Genomic DNA, 9,561 nt, shown 5'->3' with positions numbered 1-9,561 from the left:
CAGCACGGAAACGCATTACCGCGAGAGACTCGACTTTGGGCGAGAGAGCCGCCGCTGCAGCCATCTGGGCAGCGATGAAGGCCAAGACCAAGATCGGCATGGGTATGAATGCAAAGACGAGAAAGAGGAAAACGACGACGACGAAAAATAAACGAGTACTTCCGTCGACAAAACGAGGCGGCATGTTACCGATTCTACCAATGTTGGGCGTTTTAGGATCTTTGATCGGTGGAGCTGCAAATGTAGCGAAAGCGGTAAGCGCCCGCAAAGATGCGCGACGTCGACTTGAAGAACTGCAACGTCACAATCGCGCGATGGAACAAGGTCGCGGTCTATACTTGGCACCTTATAAATACGGACGAGGAATTTATCTCGGGCCGTATAAACGCGGACAGGGCGTATCAACTAAGAGAAAAAAAAAACGTCGAAAAGACGATAAAAATGCCTGCGGGCGTGACCACCGACGTGCAATTGAACCAGCTGGCGAGACGTATGCGCATACCGTATTTTAGAGGTGTGTACATGCGTAATGCTTTACCGACGAGTGGCGTACGTCGAAACGAGAGCGGTATCGTTAATTTGGACGATACCACGGGCCCTGGCACGCACTGGGTGGCTTACGCAAAGAGGGGCAACCGCGTTGTGTATTTCGACAGCTTTGGCAATCTTCGACCGCCTCGAGAGTTGGTGCGATATTTCGGAAGCAATGTTACGATAGAGTACAATCAAACGTCCTATCAGACGTACAATCAAAATTTCTGCGGACAAATGTGCCTGAGATTTTTACAAACTGTCGACTTTTAAAAAGATCGATAAGGTGTCGAAGAGTCTCAGTATTCGTTGAACGCTTTTTCCATCATGTCGTTTACGCTAACGCTAAGCGGAAAGAGCAGCGTTCTCACTGCAAATTACTCTCCGGCGATAGATTTGACCAATGCCGAATACGAACTCGGTTTAACGCTTTTTGAGACTTACAACACGATACCGAACGTGAACGCCTCAAACAATAAATTTTATTTCGGCAAAGACGATGTGGAGATTACGATACCCGAGGGATCGTACGAGTTGCCGGCCATTAACGAATTTTTGAAACGTGCAATCTCGCAGAAACGTCCACGACGCAACGCGCCAGATGCCGGTGACACGCTAGTTGTCCGCGGCGATATCGGCGTGATCAATGATGACAGCGAGGAAGCGATAGTGATTCGAGCTAATCATAACACGATGAAATGTGAAATTAAATGCGCTTACAAAGTAAACTTTAACAAAGCCAACAGCTTGGATCGCTGCTGGGATTCTCGAAGCGTATACTGCAACCACGTAGATGGCACGAATCGGACATGTCAATTAATATTATGAACGTAAATATTATCCGCGTCGAATGTAGTATCACCGCAGGTGCATACAATAACGGTGCGCGTGTGCATACGATTCATGAATTTTCTCCGAGCGTGCCTTCAGGATATAAGCTCAGTGAAAGGCCTGCAACAGTCATTTACTTGCCAGTGATCATACGAAGCGTTACGTATCTTACCATACGCATTGTCGATCAAAACGGACGATTGCTGGATTTTCGAGGGGAGGAAATTACCGTCAGGTTGCACGTTCGAAAACGATAACGCGACACATGAGATGCTTGTGTTGAGTGGAGCTGAGCGAGCAAAGAGAGATAACGCATTCTTTACAAGACCGGTGACATCATCATCATCATCGATTGATAATCCGACTCGATCAACTGAGAAGCGAAAGAGGCTCAGTGTATCAAACGTTAAATTTTTACAATCACTGGGATTCGCGGTACGACAATCTTGATTAAAAAAAGAAAAAATGACTGATATTCTAAATATCGGAGACGAGCCAATCTTTGACGATCGAATTGTCAAGATTGAGACGCATGCTTATTCGCCGTATGCAAACACAACGTACGGGCACAGCGACGAGATAAGAATACCCATACAGCAACAGGATTTGTATACATTGCCGTACGAGAGCTTTCTATATGTCGAAGGGAGGCTGACAAAAAAGAAGAAACCTGAGGAGGTCAAAGGTGACGTGGTTTTGGGAAATAATTGTGTTGCGTTTATGTTTGATGAGATAAGATATGAACTCGACGGTGTCGAGATTGATCGTAATAGAAACGTGGGTATAACTAGCTCACTCAAAAACAATGTAACGCTGTCATCCGACAAAAGCGTGATTTTGCGAAATGCTGGCTGGGAAGAACAGTTGACTACCGCTGATGGCTACTTCAACTTTTGCATTCCGCTTTACGTGCTGTTGGGATTCTGCGAGGATTACCGTCGAGTAGTGATCAACGCTCGTCACGAATTGATCTTGATACGAGCGCGCAACGATAACAATTGCCTAAAGGGCAATTCAGCGGTAGAGCCTGTGATAGAATTGTTTAAGATTCAGTGGCGAATGCCGCACGTAATACTGAATGAAATAAATAAACTTTCGATGCTGCGCACATTGGAGAGCGGACGATACCTCAGCATGGCTTTTCGCTCGTGGGATCTTTACGAGTATCCGCTTTTGCAACGTACGACCAAGCACTCGTGGGCTATCAAGACCGCTACTCAACTCGAAAAGCCGCGATATGTCATCTTTGCTCTGCAAACCGGTCGAAAAAACGTCATGTCCGAGGACACGAGCCGATTCGACCATTGCAATTTAATCAACGTGAAACTGTACTTGAATTCTGATAGTTATCCTTATGAAGATATGAATTTAGATATTAGTAAAAATAGATGGGCTATTCAGTACGACATGTATGCACGTTTCTGCAAAACTTATCTCGGATACGAGTATCTCGAGCCGAATCTCACAGTGACAAATTTTATACGTCACGGTCCTTTCGTAATAATAGATTGTAGTCGGCAAGTTGAATCAATCAAGAGCGCAACCGTTGACGTGCGATTGGAATTTGAGACAAAGGATAACGTACCAGAAAATACTAGTGCCTATTGCTTGATAATACACGATCGCGTGATTCAGTACAACCCGTTGACAAACATTGTGCGCAAAATCACTTAATTCCACGCATATATATATTATACGATACATCGACGTAGACCACAGTCTTCGTTTCGACCGCGACATGTCCGTACCGACGTTCGTGGATCTGCAAGGTTTCCCCCTTGGACGATTGAGAGGTTTCGTCGTAAAAGAATTTGATGCTCTTAGAGGGGGAAACGTTCTCGCGCATTATATCTTTGACAGCCCCCAGCCATGGGATTGGCTGATGAAATCCGAAAGATCTTGCGCCTCCTGGCTCACTGCCATGCATCATTGGCTAAGATGGGGCACCGACGGGGTGGTCCCATACCGGAAAGCGAGACAAGTGATTACAACTGCAGTACTGGGTGCTGAAAATCCTGACGACAAGGAGATTGTATACGTCAAAGGACATGAGAAACGAGAATGGCTGGAAGAATTACTTCTGGACAATCGGCGAGAATACGCATACATCGAGAGCCTGGATGTGGATTACGAAGACGTGGATAATTTGAATAATCTAGATGATGCTTATACTTTTCAATGTGGGCAACACCGTACGAATAAACATTGTGCTTTACAAAATGTATTCAAACTTTACAATTGGTGGACACAATTGCAAAAATAAACATATGTAATATACGACATACATTTTTTTTTCCCCTCCATTACATCTACGTTTCTCCAACGTTTTTTTCATGTTTCTCACGTTTAGTTTAACGTTTTTCATGTTTAGATTAACGTTTTTTCATGTTTCACGTTTCATGTACGTCATGTTTCATGTACGTCATGTTTCACGTTTCATGTACGTCACGTTTCATGTACGTCATGTTTCACGTTTAATGTACGTAACGTTTCATGTACGTCATGTATCATGTACGTCATGTTTTACGTTTCATGTACATACGTCATGTTTCACGTTTCATGTACGTAACGTTTCACGTTTCACGTACGTAACGTTTCATGTTTCATGTTTCTCACGTTTAGTTTAACGTTTTTCACGTTTAGTTTAACGTTTTTCATGTTTTTCACGTTTAGTTTAACGTTTTTCATGTTTTTCACGTTTAGTTTAACGTTTTTCATGTTTTTCACGTTTAGTTTAACGTTTTTCATGTTTAGATTAACGTTCTTTTTTCATGTTTCACGTTTCATGTACGTTATGTTTCATGTATGTCATGTTTCACGTTTCATGTACGTCACGTTTCATGTACATCATATTTCACGTTTCATGTACGTCATGTTTCACGTTTCATGTACGTAACGTTTCACGTTTCATGTACGTAACGTTTCACGTTTCATGTACGTAACGTTTCACGTTTCATGTTTCTCACGTTTAGTTTAACGTTTTTCATGTTTTTTCACGTTTAGTTTAACGTTTTTTCATGTTTTTTTCACGTTTAGTTTAACGTTTTTTCATGTTTAGATTAACGTTTCTTTCATGTTTCACGTTTCATGTACGTCATGTTTCATGTATGTCATGTTTTACGTTTCATGTACGTCATGTTTCACGTATCATGTACGTCATGTTTCATGTACGTCATGTTTCACGTTTCATGTACAACGTTGCCAGACCGCGAAAACGTGTCGTGACCCGTTCAAGCGATAACGATGATGATGAAATTGTTTGATAGAGGGGAAAAGTATCCCCCACTCCTTTACAATTGCAGAAGCATAAACGTGTCGTGACATGTGAAAGTGATAACGACGACAATAATAAAATTGTTGAAAGAGGGGGAAGCCTCCCCTCTCCTTAAAAGTGTAGAAGCATTAATCTTCAAATAGGCATCATAATTTCTTGCAACATCAGTATTGCATCAGAGGTTCGAACGAACGAACGATTCGCAATGTACTTTGCCGAGGGAGGTAGCACATTGTACAGTGGTGAAGTGAAGATGGAATCCAATGGGTAAGTTTCGATATTCTGATAGCGTTTATGCAACGTTGTGTGATAAACTTTTTGATTTTCTTTTACAGCATTTCGACGGAGCGTCGTACAGCGCGCTTATTGAGCAGACGTTACGCTTTGACAGCTACCAGTTACAAGTATTTGGAGATTGGAATTAACGTCGGTCCACCGAGTTACGTGGAGATCGCCATAGGAGATCATCAAGGACGAGAATTGATACTGTCTGTTGAAACGTGGAAAGGTCTCTACGAGCAACGATGGAATATTTCCAAATTAATTCGGAATGACTACAAGGACAATTTTATAAGCGTTGGACCCTTAACAATCAAAGTTAGTGTGATAAATGACGTTAGGCTCATACGTCTCGAATCTTCTAATGTGTATGTGACATTGATTGAATCCACATTACATCGTATGTTCAGTTTGTACGAGTGTATCAACGTAATGTTCGAGCGCTTAGTTAGAATCGTTGATACAGTCGATATTAAGTACACACAATACTTAAACATCGCGTCCAATGTAATGAATCAAGAAAAAGCGATACGCGAGAGCAATATCTTCGATATGCGTCAACTCGTCGATTGTGAGCTGTTAGCTTTATTTTTTACTGCATAAACAATGTATTCACAACAGACAATAAATTGTTTATTAAATTAAAATTGTAAACTTTTTTTATTTTTTCGTCTTCCAAAAAATCCACAGTTATACATTAATATCAATACCACAATATTTAGTTTTGAAATATTTTAAAAAGGAATGTGCGAAGATACGAGAGTACAGTCAGGCTAAAAAAACGTGTGTTTCAAATGCTCAGTCGTAGGCTAAAAAAGATGCGAGTATAAGAGAATAAAGTCAGGTAAAAAAGAACATGTGTTTCAAATACTCAATCGTAGGCTAAAAAGATGCTAGTATAAGAGAATAAAGTAAGACTAAAAAAACATGTGTTTCAAATGCTCAATCGTAGGCTAAAAAGATGCTAGTATACGAGAGTAAAGTTAGGTCTTAGCGACGGAGAATGCTCTAGCTCTTCAGTCTCAGTCTATCTCGCGCGACTGTAACAACGCAAAAAAAAATGGGTTACGGTCCAAATATTCCCGTGCAAATATCGCTTCCGGAAATAGAATTAGGTTTAGTGGTGCCTGAACCGCGTCAACCTATAACTTTCCGGGAGTTGATAATACGTTTTCGCGAGCTGGGTGTTCACGAGCTGCGTGCTCGTTTGCGTTACTTTAGGATAGAAAGACCAGCCGTTCACCATCGTGCTGCGGTCATAGACAATGATTGGCCCGATGGACCAATTTTCCATGGTGGTCGCGGGAATGGCCGCTTGTTGCCCTTCCCCGGTATGGACATGCAGCCTATACGCCGACCTCATCTCGATCGCTACAACGCACTTCTACGTGGTCGCGGGGGTGGTCGCTTGGTCTCCCCTCGTATAGACCTGCCCGTACGCCCGCCTCGTCATCTACATGATGCTGCCGAAGCTGCTCCTCGTGGTCGGGGGGCAGCTTTATTAGATTTTACGCGACGTGAGAGGGCTCAAGGTCAGGCTGGACCTTCACGAGATCGGGCTTCGGATGAGGAGAAGGAGGAGCAGGAGCGGGAGGAGGAGGACAAGGAGGAGGAGGACAAGGAGGAGCACGAAGAGGAGAAGGATGAGAGGGCTCAAGATAAGTTCGGACCTTCTCAAGATCGGGCTCCGGACGAGGAGGAGGAGCAGGAGGAGGACAAGGAGGAGAACAAGGAGGAGCAGGAGGAGGAGAAGGACAAGGACAAGGAGAAGGAAAAACAATAGTGATAGTGGTGGTGGTGGTGGTGGTGGTGGTGCCAGCGGCGGCGGCGGATCGCCCCAGCGGACCCCGCGTTAGACAGCGCGCATCCCCTCCACGCACGCGGCGGATCGCCCCAGCGGACCCCGCGTTAGACAGCGCGCATCCCCTCCGCGTACGCGGCGGCGGCGGCGGCGGCGGCGGCGGCGGACCCCGCGGAAATAGCCGCGCACACCCCTTCGCCATCGTATCGCTTATCCCCCTCGTGATGACAGACATTTCCGATTTCAAAGAACAGTCATACCTCCTCGCGATGTGATTTATTATGTTTATGTAAACAGAGTGACAGGTACATGGTCCATGTTTACATTAAATGGCCAGTTGCCTCCACGCGACACATTTCAAAGGTGTCGGTCAAGAACATGGTCCTCGAATCGTTATCACTCTGTTTACTTAAACATTGATTACGCAGAACCATTTCCGATTTCAAAGTACTGTCATACCCACCTCCTCGCGGTGTGATTTATTATGTTTATGTAAACAGAGTGACAAGTACATGGTCCATGTTTACATTAAATGGCCAGTTGCTTCCACGCGACACATTTCAGAGGTGTCAAATTTATTTAAACATTGGCCAAGAACATGGTCCTCGAATCGTTATCTCTGAGTAGAATGCATAGGCGGATTCTAACCCGGGATCTCAGGGGGGTGCGGGGAAGGGGGGAATATTTCGGGTCGCGCGGGGGGACCTAACCGGCGATAAGGTCCCGCGGGTGGACCAAACCGGGTGGGGAGGGGGAGGGGGGCTTAAAACGGGGTCACACGTGTAAACCTAACCGGTAGTTCTGCGTAATCAATGTTTATATAAAGAGTGATAACGATTCGAGGACCATGTTCTTGGCCGATGTTTAAATAAATTTGACACCTTTGAAATGTGCCGCGTGCGGGGAAGGGGGGGAATATTTCGGGTCTCACGGGGGGTCTAACCGGAGACGATGTTACGCGACCGAGGCGTGGCGAGGGGGGATTAAATCGGGGACACGTGTACGAACCTAACCAGTAGTTCTTCGTAATCAATGTTTAAGTAAACAGAGTGATAACGATTCGAGGACCATGTTCTTGGCCGATACCTTTGAAATGTGTCGCGTGGAGGCAACTGGCCATTTAATGTAAACATGGACCATGTACCTGTCACTCTGTTTACATAAACATAATAAATCACATCGCGAGGAGGTGTGTATGACTGTTCTTTGAAATCGGAAATGTCTGTCATCACGAGGGAGATAAGCGATACGATGGCGAAGGGGTGTGCGCGGCTATTTCCGCGGGGTCCGCCGCCGCCGCCCCCCAACGCTCGCTATCCTCTAATAATTTTTTGGTCAAGGTGGATGCAAGAGAGAGAGAGAAAAGCGCTAAACAGCTCTTTCAGCTGTGCTAATAACGCGTTGAAATATTATTTAGAGTTGTTTACGTGAACTCTCTTTCATGCGCGGTTGTCGCCCAGTGGCATGTCTAATCGTGCAAGATATCTTTCTTAGTAAAGAGAAGCGCCGATAGTCCGGCTTCTAATGACACGTGTAAATAATATTTAGATTTGTTTACATGAGCTCTTTTTCGTGTGCGGTTGCCACCCAGTGGCATGTCTAATCGTGCAAGGTATCTTTCTTAGTAAAGATAAGCGCCGATAATTCGGCTGCTGCACGTTGAAACAATATTTAGATGATGCAAGAGGGAAGCGTTAATATTTCGATCGATTAAACTCATGTTTCGGTTATAAGTTTGGCGAATGTATTATACGATCAGTCTCGATGTGGACACCGAATCAGTCGTAATAGTTACTCTCTAAAAAAATGGTTGATCATATTGAAGTTCACATTAAACGCAGTCAAAAATGGAGTTTGATGACGCATTGCTTGATATAGACATAAATCTATTTATAGATTATGATCTAGAAGAAATCGTGTACGTTCTCGATAATGTGTTTATGCCAGAAAAAGAAGAAGAAACTGATGTTCCACGACGACGAGTATCGTCGATAAAATTCCTTCGCGATCGAGAATTAGGAATACGCGGGACTTGTGAACGTGCCGTGAGTCAAGGTGTCATTATTAACTCAGAACGTGTTTGTAGATTGTCAGACTACAGGAAAAGAAAATTGTATTTGCTCATACTGGACCATCTGTGCGCGTTTGATAATTGTGAAGAAAAGCAATTAAACAAATACCAGTGGGCAAAAAAAATTTACCAGAATATCTCTATATACGATATCATTCTGCAGATTACGATTCCCGCTGGTCATGGACAGTGCATCAAATTTCTTGCAATAAACGTGTATACACCACCACCACAGAACTGCAATGATAAGCGCGAACCTGCAGTGATTAATTTATTTAATCGGTGGGTTGAAAAGAGAAATAGAGAGCAGGATGATCCTTGGTGGAGATACGCTATACCTCCTGATTTTTGTGAATTAAAATATATAAACGGACACTGTAACGTTCTAAGCACACAGCGAATTTGCAAATCATGTAAAAAAAATACGTGCAAGTGCTCCGAGAAAGCGTGTGATACGTACTAAAAAACTGAAAAAATGGAAAATAGTGAGCGAGTTGAACGCGAACTGCTCGAGCAATGCTCGCAGATTGCAAATTTAGCTGAATGTTTCGAGTGGTTGCAACGATGCGACGAGTACCTCGCGCAGCTCGAAGAACATTGTAGTGCCAAACGTCCTCGACTCGCCGTGGGAAAAAGACAATCACTTGTGTCAAGAATCGCGCGACTCAAAGGTGAAAAAGCGCAGTTAGAAAGACGTTTCATGCACGTTGGTGGCAATTATGCAAGCACTGGCGCTGATGATAAGCAATCGCTCGTATGGCGCGAGATCGAGAC

Source organism: Solenopsis invicta, chromosome 3 (assembly GCF_016802725.1).
Source record: "Solenopsis invicta isolate M01_SB chromosome 3, UNIL_Sinv_3.0, whole genome shotgun sequence".
Taxonomy (NCBI): Eukaryota; Metazoa; Arthropoda; class Insecta; order Hymenoptera; family Formicidae; genus Solenopsis; species Solenopsis invicta.
Note: the sequence above shows the minus strand (reverse complement) of the source record.